This window comes from Pleurodeles waltl, chromosome 8, assembly GCF_031143425.1.
Source record: "Pleurodeles waltl isolate 20211129_DDA chromosome 8, aPleWal1.hap1.20221129, whole genome shotgun sequence".
Taxonomy (NCBI): Eukaryota; Metazoa; Chordata; class Amphibia; order Caudata; family Salamandridae; genus Pleurodeles; species Pleurodeles waltl.
In genome coordinates, this window is record NC_090447.1 from 198,885,000 (window position 1) to 198,902,711 (window position 17,712).

Consider the following 17,712-nt stretch of genomic DNA (forward strand, 5'->3'; position numbering starts at 1 on the left):
ATGCAGGTGAAAACAACTAGTAGTATGTCAGAAGCAACCCAGTCGATTTGTGATTTGTGTCGCATTAATGAACTGCAAATTAACATTTTGGACATTTCTTGTACTTCTAGCAATAACTGGAATCACCAAAAGTTAACAGTTTGTATAGACTGTGCTGCCAATAGCATTTTTGTAAAAGTGAAATGGAAGCTGCCATACCAGTATGGCCAGAAGCAACACCCTAATGAGCTGCTTTCAGTAGTTCTAGCTGACAATCTTGGTTGGGGATCACACAGTCACCCACCCATGGTATTGTTAACTAAGGAATGTTATGGGCACTCAAGTGGTAGGAATATTTTGTTGGGTAGGCATTTGGCACAAGCTTGCCTTCAGCCAAAGCATTTACAGCAGTCAAAATGTCATCATCCACCCTCTTATGAGAATGAGTTATTGCAGCAAATGTTGCTATACAACTGCAGACTTGGTTGCTTCATCAGCCAATTAATTCCTAACAATGTGTATTCCTACACGCCCAATGTATGTATTACATGAGCCTGTGGCAGTTTGTCTTTGAACTCTGCCAACTTTCCCGATGGTAGTTTATGTTTTATGGTGTTTCCTTTAGGATCTCCGAATCCATTAAGGTGCAGGTAGTGTAGATTTTTAATTGAAAGACTGGACACAATAATATGAATAGCACACAATAAGTGTGGGGAATTCAAGATTCATGTGTTCCAGTGCCAAAATCAATGCTTTGAGCTCAGCAAGTTGTGCTATGCAGTCCCAAGGGACTGAGTGTAGGTTTGTTGAGGGTGAAACTCACCATCCCTCATGACCCTATAAACAGCTGTGCAAGCCGGGGATTATTGGTGTTTGGTATTTACAGCATGTTGAGCAGAACCATCAGAATAGATCATATATGTATAGTCATCTAGAGGCATGACATTAGTGGGCATGGGGTACTCTTGTTCATATTTGAGAAAGTCTTGGGTTTGTAATTTTGATCAAAAACACAGTCAACATCAGTTACAGTCAAGGTGGTGGTCCAGTGTATCCATCCTGGATGCAATGCTTTTGTGTTTGGGATGGTGGCTTTGTTAACAGCCTCGAGGGCTGGGACAGGGGTAATGACAATGATGCACTTACCATGGGCCAATGGTCTCTCCTTAATGACAGACATCTGAACTGTAGTCAGTATTTTCTCAGTGGATGCAAAACACATTCCTGCATTTGAGTATAAGTATGTTTTGTATGCAACTTGTACTGTTTAACCTTCATTGAATGTGCCATATGTAAATTCAGTGGCACCCAGTATTAACCTGATGACCAAATTTGCTTTGTTTTCACACTTATGTAAGTGTTTTGCTTAAAGCATGTCTCTAATGATCTCAAAATGTGTGTGTATGGATTATAGTATCTAGTGCTTGTTTAGAAACTCTGGATGTATTAGATCATAAAGTGGTTTTATGAGTTGGGAATAATCTGGTATGTACTTTCAGACAAATTTAAAGAATCCTAACAAGGATTGGAATTTTGTAATGGTATTTGGTGGTTATAATTGTGCACACTTCTCTAGGAAATGTGGTGCCAGACTCTTCCCCTCATGTGAAAGCTTGTATCCCAAGAATAGAACACTGAGAAATGCAATTTTAGTTTTCTTGAAATTACATTTGTAGCCTTGTTCAGCAATTAATGTGATCTACCCTGGTCAAATGTGTGTTGAGGTCGTCATCGGTTAGATACATGTCATCTTCATAGGACAGTGCCTCTGGATCAATATTGTGTAATATTGATGATACATGGGCTGAGAACAATCCTGGACTGTTCTTATACCCTTGGGGGAGTTCTTGTTTGAAGTGTTGGTAGCTAGTCAAATCTCAGCAGGAGATCTCTCTGGATCCATGGCCATAGATATACAAATGTATTTTCCCTTTAATATTTAAAACAAACTACTGAATGGATTTAAATCAAGGAACAGATGTAAGAGCCCCTATTGCCTTCTTGCGCCACATTAGTGTAATTTTAGTTTTTACACTAATGTGCCCAATGAGGCCAAATCGCAGCATTTCGCCACTTTGTAACCCTTTGCGCTACATTATGCCTGCGCTAGGCATAATGTATGCAAAAGGGGCGTACGCCCATTAGGGGAGGCCGAAGAAATGGCACAAAGAAATGTAAGAGATCTCTTTGCATCATTTTTCCGGCACTTTTAATGCATGCTCAGAGATATGGGCAACACATGGTGGTGTTAGGGCACGCAAAGAGGCACAAGAAAAGTGGCTGGCTGCAGCACCACTTTTCCTAAATCAGGCCCCAAATTTGGTGTAATTCCGTCCAGCGGTTCGGGCTGCAGGCATATTTAAAGAGTCTATAGGAATGAACATGGGAAACACCCTTTTTCTCGATCCCCGTTTGACGGATCATCTCGATACTTTCCATGCACAAGACCTAACTTGACACTTTCTTTTGAAAAATGTTGTGAAGATTTGTTAAATGGTGCAGAAGATTTAGGCAAGTCAAAAACACTTTTTCAAAGGAAACTAGGTCCTAACTATATGTAGATATATGTTTTAATGTTTAATGGAAAATGCATAGTACTGAATCTAACTGTTTTATTCTTTGTAAATATTTTCTTTTTGGGTAATCTGAAATAAACAAATTATGATAATGACTGGCTTTGGCCACAGTTAAATTTGGACCACGGGGTTATCCTTCATCTTATTAGATGCATGGCGTTTTTACTAGAAAAGACTTGCTGCTAATAAATAAGAATAAATGCTGGTGACATCTGATTATTAAAAGGTCATGGATGATGGTAGCTGCTGAAACATTAAAAGACAATTTGGAGTTAGAATATTACAGTTTTTCCATTTTATGCTGAACAAGCCTGGAGCCCCAACTTTGAGTGCTTGCCAAATGGTGTATCTTTTACCACACTTTCTCCCAAAAATGTCTCCCAAACACATCTAGGTAGTGATATGTGATACAGGCATTTGGGAAAGTTCATTTTACAAGGTTTATCAGTTTAGCATCAATCTACACTTCTAAATTTCACTTTGTTTCATTTTTCCACCCTGTCCCATCTATGAAAGAAAACCATACATGTTTACATACAATTATTTTTGAGTTGTGATCTCAAATAGGTAGTTTAATACTGCAAAATATGCATTTGCATGTAGTTTTTTCATTGTGCCATATTTGAATGATGGCTCATTTGTCTGGGGCATTTAAGTAAGTTGTGTGAGTCTTAGCAATCTCTGAGGGAACAGGAGCTTCTCTGTTTCAAAATGAATAATTATTTTATTGATTCCAATGTTAAACATATGTATGTGAGATGACATGTAGTTTGATGTTTGGCTAGGATACTTTTAAGAACTTTGATATTAAATACACTTTGAAATACATAAAACAGGCCTACTGCCTTTGTAAAAACTTTCATATGACATAGTCTAGACCTATGGCATTAAGCATAACATTTCCCTGCACACCAATCAACCCTATAGCTGTTATCACTGGCTTGTCATAGTAACCGACTCTGGCCTTCTGTGCTGATTATAAGCTATCCCAAAAGGCAACCATCAGGCATAGAATCATAACACTGAACAAGTATGGCAAAGTATTATCTCTCCTAACAGCTCTTAACTGGGATTCTCATGTGCAAATCTTCTATATTCATTGTTTGTCAAAGAGGGTAATTACCACCAAAGCTCCTGCTTACTCTTGTGCCCCTTGTGCAAATAGTGAGACTATGGATGTTGGAAATCTGTGTACATAATTGCATTTTACTGTGTTCCTTTATAATTTACTATGTTGCTTTATAATAATGGTTCAGGTCTGAAGTTTACCTTTTATTATTGACTATATTTCATTAATATATGGCAATTAATTATGATTTTTGCGTATCTGGCCACCCATTTGCACCATACTGCATTTTCTTATACGAGTGGATCAGGAATGGACCTTGCTTGTAAATGATAAGACTTGCCAATCTGAACCTTTAATTGCTCCTCTTATTTAACATATATCCTTTTGACCAGCATTCTTTGTACTATTAAGGACATAGGGCTACACTGCTAATAAGTGAATTAGGTGAGTTGCTCTTGGGGAAAGAGCTGTTTTTACCTCTTCCTTTGATTAAATGATTTTATTTTAGATATTGTAAATGTAATGTTTTATACTGTACTGTAAGCAATACAACATTACTTTATAGGGCTTTATATCTTCTATGCCCACAATTTGTTCTGGCAAATCACAAACACCAAAATACTTGCCTTCTTCAGTAACCAGTGAAATCCCTTTTAGTGAAGTACCTGCCTACAGCCTTTAGCACAGTGTAATAGCATTCTATCCTTGAAACTCATGCTTTTCACAATAAGTAGGTCAGGACTGCTGGCTCTGTCATCACATTTCAGATCAAACCTATGAAATCTGGCATGGTTGTCCCAATGAACTGATGAAGCCTCTAACCCTTTAACATTGGCTGTGCACTTTACGCCACACAATTGCCTATTCAAGTGAATATGCAGTCAGAATATGTAGAAAAATACAGCTTGGAAAACAAGATATAACCCTTCTTAACAGGGCATAGCAGAAATTGTCATGGAGAAACCCATCACAGTATGTCAGAGTGGGTGGCCAACATCAACATCCTTGCCTCCTATAGTAATCTGTGATATTCCATGCAACAACATACCTATCTATAGTCTTTAGTATAAAGTAATAACAATTTAAAGTCCAAAGATGTGCATATAAAGGCATTGAAGAAATATGTAACTCTGGCAAACTCCACAAAGCGAGAGTACTAAGAAGGAAGGATAGAAAGGGCAGATAATAGACCTAAATAGCTTTTTGAGATAGTAAAGGACTTCTCTGACCCAGTTGCTTGCTACAGAAGTAAGGCTACCTCTGCCAAGTGGTGCAAGCAACTTGCTGCACTCCTCCAGAACAAAATCCAGGCAATCCAGAATAATTTACCTATAGCTTGGGCCTGGAAAGTGGATGATTGTAGCTTTAGTCAGTATTCCAAAACCAAATCCTGCTGGGTTTCAGAGTTTAACACAATCTACTTGGATGGACTCCAGATCTCCTATTCTAAATCTCAAGTCTAGCTCCACCTGCCTATCCTTGTTCCTCTTCCATCCTGGCTTTGGGAGGAGATGTTATCAACCCCATCTTGAACGCTCTGCTTAATAAGTCCTTAACCACAGCAACTGTACCTATATGCTGGAAGAGGGCTATAATTGTTAATATCGGCCCATTTCGCTTCTCCCTGCGCCTTCTAAGTTGGTGGAAAAATGTGTTAACTGCCAGCTCGCCAAATGCTTAGACACTGACTGGCTACTATATCCCAGCCAATAGGGCTTTATGCCAAGGTACAGGACAGGGAAGGCCTTGTTGAAGATCTCTGAACTAATTAGAAGCACTATTGATGCAGGCTTTTGGGCTGCCCTAGTATTTTAGGACCTCTTGGCAGCATTTTACACAGTCCCACATGCCAAGCTGCTCACCCGCTTTCAGAAGATTGGCATTAGGGACAGCGCCTGGAAGTGGATGAAGTCCTTTCTTGATGACAGAAGTCAAGAAGTATGGCTACCTCCATATTCTTCGGGCAGTCAAAGTGTTTCAGTAAGGGTTCCTCAGGTCTCAGCTATTAGCTCCATGTTGTTTAATATCTACCATTCTCCCCTCGCTGATCTGGTGGAATCTTTTTGGGTTAAAATAATTTTAAATGCGGATGATACTCAGATCATCTTCTACTTTGGGAACGGGATGCCAGTTGAACAGGATGCCAGTCAACCCTGTCTTCTTGTGGTTTTTTGTTGGATGAATTGTAACCAACTGAAGCACAACACCAAAAAGGACAGAAGTGCTCTGGAAGTCCACTGTCCTGTAGGGGCTTCTCTACTGGATATCCAATTGGAAACCGTAAAATACTTGGTGTTCAAGTTTGATGAAAAAATATCTTTCCACAATCAAATTATCTTTGTGGTGGGCTTGGCATCTTACATATGGGAAAACATTTTTTTTGCATTAGATTCCGGTACTGACTAGAATTAAAGTGGTTTTGACTTTGGTTGTGTCCAGGCTGGACTATGTCAGTGCTCTAAATGCAGGCCTGCCACAATATCTGCTGAGAAGACTACTGATTATACAGAATGTGGTGGCTAGGCTGGCTCTTGATCTTTCTAGAAGAGAGCACATTACTATGCATCTGCTTAATTTGCACTAGCTCCTCATGGAAAAGTGGATTCTATTCAAGCCCTCTCTACTGATGCATAGAGTGCTCCATCATTCAGGACCTGATTACCTATCTTTCAGGATTTCCTACTATTATCCTGTGAGCGCCTTGCATTTCACCAATACCCATCTGGAGAGGATACCAAGAGATCATCTGGCTAAATCAGGTGGACATTCTTTCTCCCTCTTGGGTGCAGTGGGCTGGAACAATCTTCCTCTGGAGCTGCACCAGATAAACAATGAGATATTATTTAGGAAAAAGGCCAAGATGTTTCTTATCACTCAGTAGTACACCTCCATTCCTTTCTCTTTCATTGACTGCACCTGATAGTGCCAGGACACTCTTCTGAGAAGCCCTGCACTCAATAAATCCTGTTACATTAACATGAATTCACACTTAAATGCTTATCAACTTAAAGATATGCTTTTTACAAAAAATATGTCCAGCCCAGTGCCTTTACCATAATATTTCATACATAAGCCACAGGGCTCTTCTCTTAGTCCGACCCTGTTTAATCTATATATGGCTCCATTAGCCCGATGTATTTGTTCTTTTGGCTTTTTGACTACATCATATGCGTACGACACCCAACTAATCATTCCCATTGATGGGGACTGGGAAGAAGTCACAGACCGTTTTTATCACTGCATGGGGGAGATCAATAAATGGATGGGCACGAATTGGCTCAGGATGAATGCGGGATAAAACTGAAATCCTTTTATTTGGCTCCAGCAAAAATGTGTGGAGCACCTGGTGGTGGGCATCGGTGTGTGGGGAGCTACCCATGCCGACTGATGCCGCTAAGAACCTGGGTCTCATTTTCAACACTGCTTTATCCTTCAAACCTCATATTAACTCTATCACCAAATCTTGTTTTTGGACTTTGAAAACTTTGAGGAAAATATCCCCCTATTTACAGGAAAGACTTCGAATAATGGTGTCTCTCGCCCTGGTGATTTCGAAAATTGATTTTTGCAATGCATTATTACTTAATATTGACAAGCTGTCGCTCAGCAAGCTTCAATTGATCCAGAACACTGTTGCTCACCTGATGCTCAATCTTCCTGGTTCCTACTCGACCAGTGCTATGTTGAAGCAACTACACTGACTACCAGTGAAGAAACGCATTGCCTTCAAGACTATGGTGGTCATTATGAACACAGTGGAAACAACCGCTGTATTCATGTTGGCGGTCATAAACACTGACCGCCAGCGACCCTGGAACCCCGCCAGCCAGATAATGAACCTTGTTTCTGCCCACTGGCTCACAGAAAGGCTCGGCCGGGACATTGACGGTGGCAATGCCTCTGTGTGGCAGGTGCAGTTGTACCCGTCACGCAGATCACTGCACGAAAATCGGGCAGAGACGTGTGCGGCGGGTCTCTGCACCGGGGCCCCTGCACTGCCCATGCAAAGTGCATAGGCAGTGCAGGGGCCCCCAGGGGTGACCTGGGGCACCCCCTCTGCCAGCCTTTTCCTGGTGGGATATCCCGCAAGGAAAAGGCTGGCAGGAAATGAAACATTATCTGCAGGGTAGCACAGCTACCCTGGCGGATGGTGTTTCAACCCGAGGCCAGGCTGCCTGACGGCAGGAGCCTGGCGGGGGTGACGGCTGCTGCTGACGGCCGTCACCATGTCCATTATATGGCAGTTTGGCCCACCATGCCGGCTGTCGGCTTCAGATGCCACTGCTGGTATTGGTGGGCCAAACGGCCATGATCATAATGAGGGCCTATGTGTTTAACACACAAGGCGTTATATACCAGAAGTACGGACTATTTGTCCTTGGGGCTCCGCTGGTATACCCCGAGCCACCAGCTTAAATCTGCAAACTCTAATCTGGTCTATGTACCTCGGACCAAGAAGATCAGATGGGGCGATAAGGCTTTTTCTGTGGCTGCGGCTAAACTGTAGAACATGCTACCCCCTGGGTTGAGGAGTGAATATGATCTCTTGGCTTTTAGAAAGAAGCTAAAAACTTGGCTCTTCCCACAGTAGATACGGTCTTGCTTTTTTCTTTTGCTTGATCTTCGGTTCTCTCACTTCTGTTCCCAGCGCTTCGATGCCTCGGCTGGAATGCGCTTCATAAATAGGAAAAAATACAAAATACAAAATGAAGACAGATCAAACCAACAGCCATGATCATTGTCTTGCCAAAATACCCAACTCAGTCCTGCTGCAGTGCGAATAAACTTTGCCACAAGCCACACTTGCAATATATGCAATCTTTTTAGTGGAAGCACACACATTTGGCCCAAACAATTCCCATACTAAAGTGGACCAACATGTGAGTGGAGTCTAAGCGCCTTTCTCAGTAGGACTCTGAAAGCTCTTTTTTGTTGATCACATACAGCCAGTTAACAGATGCACTGTCATGATAGACCTTAAAATCCATGTAGGTTAATGACTCCTCTCCTCCCATCTGTGCTGGTGCCAAATATCATAAATTATCTTGTTATCTGAGACATTTTAGGAACATTACAATGTTATTTGTGTGCTCCTGAAAGTTCAAGCTCAGGCAACTGGATGAAGTAACACAATAATCACAGCTGTATGTAGAGCAAGCACGTTTTAGTGGAAGCATATAAAGTCTGCGCAACGAAAGCTTGTAAAACATCACGTGGATGGAGCCAAAGACCCTCTCCTGCTTTTTGACACTTAATTGTCTGGTAAGAGCTGTGCTGTCAAGCCAGACCATAAAAATAATAAACAAAATTGACATACTAAAAAGGAATCAGAAGGAAATAATCCTAAGGTTATAACAAAGACAGAAAAAATAGAAATATCCTCAAGCAGTGAACCAAACAAGGCTGAGACTACAGCAAAATGGAAAGGGGAACCAGAAAATGTTTCTCTGTGAAACCTTGAAGAGGAATTTAGGGACTGGTGTACATGAAAATTGGGGACCAAACCCAGATAGAGAACTGGATAGACTGAACAAAATAGCAGAAAGGATCTAAGAGGCTTACCGAATTAGGGAAAACAGTTAATCCCCATATCCAAAGAACAGAATTGAGAGACACTCAATTAGTATCTCTGTTCAAGGTTCATCTTTTAAAGACATACACAAGGGCAAGCAACAAGATATTCTGCACTTTTGCTACTACCACCATTATTCACCTAACAGGTATGAAAGAGCAGTTTACAATGGCATGCAGTATGACATGCCGTGTAGTATGGCATCCAACAACCACAAGTGATAAACTACTCATAACATAAAATAATTGATAATCTCATAACATAAAATTATATGCCGTAACATACCATAAAGTATAGCATAACTTAACCTGTGTGCCTAGCCAATGTCAATGCCTTGCAGGTTTTCCTGCAGCTGAATCAGCGGACCCAACTGTTAGAATTATTATTATTCAACTTATTTGATTTTAGTGGCGAATTACATGAGAAAAAACTCAGCTCCCCTACACCAGGAACAGTGTGATGTACTAAAAAATGACATCTGACATCTCCTACTTTCTCGTCTTCTTGTTAAAGTACAAATATTAGGCTTATTGTGTACAGCAACTTCTCAATGGACAACCAGGCTACATGGTTTGCCAGGCAATATCATGTCCTAGAGTAGATTTAATCAAGCATACTCTTTCTATGTGTTTTTGGAGTACATGAACAGAACAAAAATAAAAAACAAAAAAGAAGCTTTTTAGCCTTTGACTATGTCAAAAATACATTTTTAAGTTCAGTGTGCAGTTTTTGTCATCTCTGCCATTCGTTTTTCACATTACATTCCAGTGAGTAACTAAGGGCCTGATTTAGAGTTTGGTGGACGGGTTACTCCATCACAAACGTGACGAATATCCTGTACATAATGAAATCGTAATATGGTGGAAGGGATATCCATCTCATTTGTGACAGAGTAATCCCATCTGCCAAACTCTAAATAAGGCCCTAATTCTCTTTGAATCCTTCTTTAGGTCTTCAATGTCTGCGTAAATATGGTTTGGGACAGCCACATCTCTCTGCAGATCACCACCATTTGGATGTCCCCACCTATAAGTATTGCTTTGTTGTTGAAAGAGATACCTAATTTGTGAAATGACATCTTCAAGGACGGGGTGATTTCCTGTGACTGTAAGGAGATATAAACTCTTGACATTGCAGTAGCCTTACAGGATGTATTACATTTTTTATTACTATCTTAATTCATTATTTGCAATTTAAAAAACTAATAGATACAATCCACAAAGGAAAGTCTACATTGTGAAATGTCCCCACAAGTAGAAGTACATACCCTAGTGTGTATTCACAAAGAATATCTGTAGATTTCCATATGAGTGTAAAGGTACATTGATCCTTCCTTTTAGAGTTATACAAATCCGGTTGCAACATGCATATACAGATATCTACAAAATTTGGACTGACACACTTCCCAACTCCCTTTGTCTCTGCTACCAACATTTGTGTAGGAAGTTGGCTCTGTATGTGCTATTTCAAAGTAAGGAATGGCATGCACAGAGTCCAAGGGTTCCCCTTAGAGGTAAAATAGTGGTAAAAAGAGATAATACTAATGCTCTATTTTGTGGTAGTGTGGTCGAGCAGTAGGCTTATCCAAGGAGTAGTGTTAAGCATTTGTTGTACATACACATAGACAATAAATGAGGTACATACACTCAGAGACAAATCCAGCCAATAGGTTTTGTATAGAAAAATATATTTTCTTAGTTTATTTTAAGAACCACAGGTTCAAATTTAACATGTAATATCTTGTTTGAAAGGTATTGCAGGTAAGTACATTAGGAACTTTGAATCATTTCAATTGCATGTATACTTTTCAAGTTATTCACAAATAGCTATTTTAAAAGTGGACACAGTGCAATTTTCACAGTTCCTGGGGGAGGTAAGTTTTTGTTAGTTTTACCAGGTAAGTAAGACACTTACAGGGTTCAGTTCTTGGTCCAAGGTAGCCCACCGTTGGGGGTTCAGAGCAACCCCAAAGTTACCACACCAGCAGCTCAGGGCCGGTCAGGTGCAGAGTTCAAAATGGTGCCCAAAACGCATAGGCTTCAATGGAGGGAAGGGGGTGCCCCGGTTCCAGTCTGCCAGCAGGTAAGTACCCGCGTCTTCGGAGGGCAGACCAGGGGGGTTTTGTAGGGCACCGGGGGGGACACAAGCCCACACAGAAATTTCACCCTCAGCGGCGCGGGGGCGGCCGGGTGCAGTGTTAGAACAAGCGTCGGGTTCGCAATGGAAGTCAATGAGAGATCAAGGGATCTCTCCAGCGCTGCAGGCAGGCAAGGGGGGGCTTCCTCGGGGAAACCTCCACTTGGGCAAGGGAGAGGGACTCCTGGGGGTCACTTCTGCAGTGAAAGTCCGGTCCTTCAGGTCCTGGGGGCTGCGGGTGCAGGGTCTTTTCCAGGCGTCGGGACTTAGGTTTCAGAGAGTCGCGGTCAGGGGAAGCCTCGGGATTCCCTCTGCAGGCGGCGCTGTGGGGACTCAGGGGGGACAGGTTTTGGTACTCACAGTCGTAGAGTAGTCCGGGGGTCCTCCCTGAGGTGTTGGTTCTCCACCAGCCGAGTCAGGGTCGCCGGGTGCAGTGTTGCAAGTCTCACGCTTCTTGCGGGGAGATTGCAGGGTTCTTTAAAGCTGCTCCTTTGGATAAAGTTGCAGTCTTTTTGGAGCAGGTCCGCTGTCCTCGGGAGTTTCTTGTCGCGTCGAAGCAGGGCAGTCCTCAGAGGATTCAGAGGTCGCTGGTCCCTTTGGAAGGCGTCACTGGAGCAGAGTTCTTTGGAAGGCAGGAGACAGGCCGGTGAGTTTCTGGAGCCAAGGCAGTTGTTGTCTTCTGGTCTTCCTCTGCAGGGGTTTTCAGCTAGGCAGTCCTTCTTCTTGTTGTTGCAGGAATCTAAATCTTTAGGTTCAGGGAAGCCCTTAAATACTAAATTTAAGGGCGTGTTTAGGTCTGGGGGGTTAGTAGCCAATGGCTACTAGCCCTGAGGGTGGGTACACCCTCTTTGTGCCTCCTCCCAAGGGGAGGGGGTCACATCCCTAATCCTATTGGGGGAATCCTCCATCTGCAAGATGGAGGATTTCTAAAAGTTAGAGTCACCTCAGCTCAGGACACCTTAGGGGCTGTCCTGACTGGTCAGTGAATCCTCCTTGTTATTCTCATTATTTTCTCCGGCCTTGCCGCCAAAAGTGGGGGCCGGGGCCGGAGGGGGCGGGAAACTCCACTAGCTGGAGTGCCCTGCCGTGCTGTGACAAAGGGGTGAGCCTTTGAGGCTCACCGCCAGGTGTTACAGCTCCTGCCTGGGGGAGGTGTTAGCATCTCCACCCAGTGCAGGCTTTGTTACTGGCCTCAGAGTGACAAAGGTACTCTCCCCATGGGGCCAGCAACATGTCTCTAGTGTGGCAGGCTGCTGGAACCAGTCAGCCTACACAGATAGTCGGTTAAGTTTCAGGGGGCACCTCTAAGGTGCCCTCTGTGGCGTATTTTACAATAAAATGTACACTGGCATCAGTGTGCATTTATTGTGCTGAGAAGTTTGATACCAAACTTCCCAGTTTTCAGTGTAGCCATTATGGTGCTGTGGAGTTCGTGTAAAACAGACTCCCAGACCATATACTCTTATGGCTACCCTGCACTTACAATGTCTAAGGTTTTGCTTAGACACTGTAGGGGCACAGTGCTCATGCACTGGTACCCTCACCCATGGTATAGTGCACCCTGCCTTAGGGCTGTAAGGCCTGCTAGAGGGGTGTCTTACCTATACTGCATAGGCAGTGAGAGGCTGGCATGGCACCCTGAGGGGAGTGCCATGTCGACTTACTCATTTTGTTCTCACTAGCACACACAAGCTGGTAAGCAGTGTGTCTGTGCTGGGTGAGGGGTCTCTAGGGTGGCATAATACATGCTGCAGCCCTTAGAGACCTTCCCTGGCATCAGGGCCCTTGGTACCAGAGGTACCAGTTACAAGGGGCTTATCTGGGTGCCAGGGTGTGCCAATTGTGGAATCAAAAGTATAGGTTAGGGAAAGAACACTGGTGCTGGGGCCTGGTTAGCAGGCCTCAGCACACTTTCAATTCAAAACATAGCATCAGCAAAGGCAAAAAGTCAGGGGGTAACCATGCCAAGGAGGCATTTCCTTACAATTTGCTAATCTGGAAAATCATCAATACTAGAACTAGTATATGGACTTTGAATGAGTGGACATAAATGTCTGCACATCCTGATATTTTTAAAGAAAAATGACAACAATTTGCAGCGACACTCCATTCCAATGACCAGTTACTCCTCACTACCTAATTCTGGTATATAAAATGCATAATCCTGGGCATCTCGTCCTAAGCAAAGCAGACCCATTTGTAAAGGACCACTTTTTCTTACCTAGAAGTTCCTATTTACACCTCAGCCAGGATCAAAATGCTGCATTCAGGGCCCCCTATCTTTCTCAGTTTTGCTTTTTGATAGCTTCCATTTTATTACCTTACCCTTTCTGCCAGGCCCTGATGGGTGTGGATTGTCCAAGTGGATAGCCACAACCTTCCTAGTGACTCAAAGGGGCATACAAATAGAATAAGGGAGGTCACAGCTACGATCTTTACACCATTTCAGTGCATTAAAAGTGCATCCTCTATTTCCATGGTCTACAAAGGAAAATCAAAGTAGGCTATTTCTGTGTTTCTCTGAATCCTGATCAGGTGGGTGGCATGCAGAGGTGTTTGAAGGAGCTGATAAGTAGTGGCCCTGCAACATCTGGTATGGCCTGCATCTCTGCTGATTCAAACCACCTCCTCAGGAAAGTTTTGAGGAGGCATTTATTTGAACAAATTAAGAAGAACGTTTTTGTCCACATCCTCTCAGACATTTCATTGTGTCAGTTCTCCTGAACTGGTACACGTAGACCCTAGCATAATAACCCTTGAGAAGGATGGATTTTCAATTGAACCAACCTATATCCTGCTCTCATTGCCTCTTCCCTCAGATGTATCAGTATGTATTTCCCAGTCAGAATCTTCAAACATGCCCACATCCCACTCCCATTTCCAACTGAGTTGCTCCTTGCTGTCTGGAAAATTATTTATGGCTAAAAGAGATAACCTTTAGACATTGCATGTACCTACTGTATTAGTTAATTATCTGAACCTTTACAGCTTCCTTAAAGTTCCTACTCCCCCTCCCATCCATGACAGGGCTTCCTGGGCTAGCTTTGCACCCAATTAGCCCTGTCTCTGCATGCCTGGATTTTATCACCACTGTGGTAGTTGTGGGGAGCTCCAGGTATATCTCCCCTACATCTAATTTGTAATATCCATTACCTCTACTGGGTGAAGGTTCTCTTTGGGGAGCAAGGCTCATTTGTTAACATTTATAAGCAATGATGCCCAGTGATACTGTCTCACATGGGGGAGTGAGTTGTCCCCTCATTCATACCAATGCGATTACAAATTTGAAGTTTCTGACAACCACTTCTTGTACCCCTAAGTTAAATTTATGTTTGAAATATGTTTTGCGAATCGGTCATAACTAATCTTTACAACCTTTATCCTTTAACTACAGTACTTACAGCAGATATGACTTCTCCAATACGAAACTAGGATAAATTATGAGCAGTGTCCCCTATGAATTTGCATGACAAGAACTCTTTAGGTTTAGTAATGCTTTGCAGATGTTTCCATGTGACTTCAATAAAAATAAGAAGTACAATCTGAGACAAAAATGCTGGCTTTCTACTAAATGAATAGCATCCTCGAGAGATCTTGGTGCTGCCAGCATTTTTTATTTATCGAAAACACATGCTAATTATCAAATTGCACAGATTTCCCAAAATAATAATTTACTGTAACCAGTGTCAGTGGAGATGCCTCTTATGTAAGATGTTACCACAGTAAAACAACTGACAAAGCAAGGATCTGCAGAAAGACCTTGTAAACAAGAAACCGCCAATTCCTCTGAGGTGCTAATTTGCCAAACTGTGGGACACATTTCACAAATTAATCAATGTTTGTGACATATTTAATTATGTCTTTGGTCTATGACTTCAGGATGATATTACTATCTCATTTTACAGTTCTGTCATTGCACACTTCATGCCAAAACAATAATATATCAGTGATGTGTCTTAATTCGGTGCGGAGGGACCTAATAATGATTACATAAGGATGGAGTGCAGGAACCCTATCAGCTGAAACATAATGTAGTACATTGGTGAATTGCATGCATAGGGTGAGGAAACTACCTACTTAACCATATGATTGGGATGATTGGGTTGCCCCTTGAACAAAATTATTGGAAGGGGGCTGTACAGTCATTAACTTTGATCAGCCTGAAATGGCAGGAAGGCTCTTGGTACAGCTGGTACATGCTTATTGACCCCCTCAATGATACCGCCACAACAATTAGGATTTTGCTATCCCCCATCCACCCTCATCCCCCACACTGACCTTGCAATACAATGAACTACCATCAAGAGAGGGATATCCCAGGTCACCCCCCCCCCCATAAACATAAAATAGATTTGACATACTAAAAACTCTTGATATATTTAAGCTGAACAGAGTGCCCTGTTAGCAAGGAAAAGTATTGCATGCCTCTGGGAACAACCTCTAAGCTTTTGAAGTGCTTAGGTTGCAACATAGCTGGCTTGCTGAATAGGAAAAATGACACTCTTTGGCTTAGTTTCCTAAAGATTTCTGAAAATATTTGACTATTTTAAATTAGTTTAGATCTTTTTCCACTCCTGCCATTCCTGGTGCCTCAGGTAGAGCTAAAGGGGGTCTGATTACATTGGTCTCAGAATTAAACTGTAGGTCTACTTTGTAAGATTTGTGGGTCTCCTTATTTGCTTGCTGTGAATTTAATCATTCCAAACACTATAAGGGGCATATTTATGAGCCCCTAGTGCCACCTTGCACCACATTTGCAGCATTTATTTTGACGCAAATGTGGCATTAATGCTTGCATTGCGGCACTTTGTAAACCCTTGCGCCACATTATGCATGTGCCAGGTATAAGGTATGCAAGGGGGACGTTTGCCCATTAGGCCGGCTGAAAACAATGGTACAAGGAAATCTATGAGATTTCCTTTTGTTATTGTTTTCGGCACTTTTAAAGCCTGCTTAGAGCTGGCGTTAAAAGGGGGCTTCCATTATTTTGAATGGGCCCTTATGTACTCTGCAGGAGTAGCACCAACATTGTGGCGCTATTCCTGCACAGTACTTCAATAGCATCACATAGAATGACGCTATTGCCCCTGCCCTACGCCATGGTGCGCCGTATTTTAAATATGGTGCACACATGGTGGCGGTAGGGGGCGCTAAGGGGCAAGGGAATGTGGGGCTGCACTGAGTGCAGCACCACTTTCCAATAAATCTGCCCCTAAATATTTTGGTATTTAATTTTTTGTAAATCAAACTCTTCATCAAGAAATTCTGAGCATTTATTACCCTCAAAGGCATTTTTGGAGTGTTGTATTGAAGGGCTGCAGTCACTAAACTGATGGTATTTATGGGTAGTTTTAATATACATTTTTGGACTGAATGGTATCATATATATGATGCTGGGGAAGAAAGGAATACAGAATTTTTGCTGCATAAATAACATGTTACAAAGGAAAATGCGCCATCCTATTGAATTTCATTTTGACTTTATCTATACTGCAGACCCTGGAAGGGATGGTAACAGTCTGGCTGGCATTCAAACATTTAGTGGAAGAGGGTCCTCCACAGTTATTGACTTTATTTTTGTTTCATCCCTTTGTAAAAAGTTAATAAAGCATTTTAGATATAGAGTCATCAAAGCAATCATAATCTGCTAGATCTCACTTTGGCATGGAACTATAGGAAAGGCAATATCTGTTATGGATAGCTTGTTAGTAAATTAGTTAAGGCTTATGAAAAAAATCATAGACTAAAATGTGGTAGTCCGCACATTTTTTTATCCAATTTGCTAGTCTCTTGTGGAGAAGATTTGAAATCTGTCTAGATGTGGCTTCACATAATCAGAAGACCCAGTGTAGATGGTTTGAATGGAAGTGTTCAGGGGCACTGGATGAAGGCCTTGGAAAATACACACAGATCAAGAATTGAAATTGCAGTCTATTGCCAGATATACAAAAGAGCGATCAAAGAGTGGAAAAAAGATCTTAATCGGGAGGCCTGGTACCAGCTTTTACAATCAAGTATCCTTAAACATAGCTCCCTCTTCTGGGAGATAGTGAATTGCCCTATTTTTGCCATTGATTTCAAACACTTGTTTGTTCTCATATGTCCCCGTAGAGTCGGATCAAACACTTTGGAGGGCTCTATGAGATGTTGGGCAATTGGTCTCTTGACAACGAGTATGTGAATAATCAGGGTTTGTTGAAAATTGAGTTTCGGCTACAGGATGTCAGAAAAGCTATTTCCTGTTTATCTAAGGTGGAATTGCTGGGTCATGATGGGGTACCTCCTGATATATATGAACTAAACCCATCTAGATGACCCACTCTATTAATGCTTCAATTAAAGTAGGTCCCCCTACACCCTGGGATCACTCCATAACTATA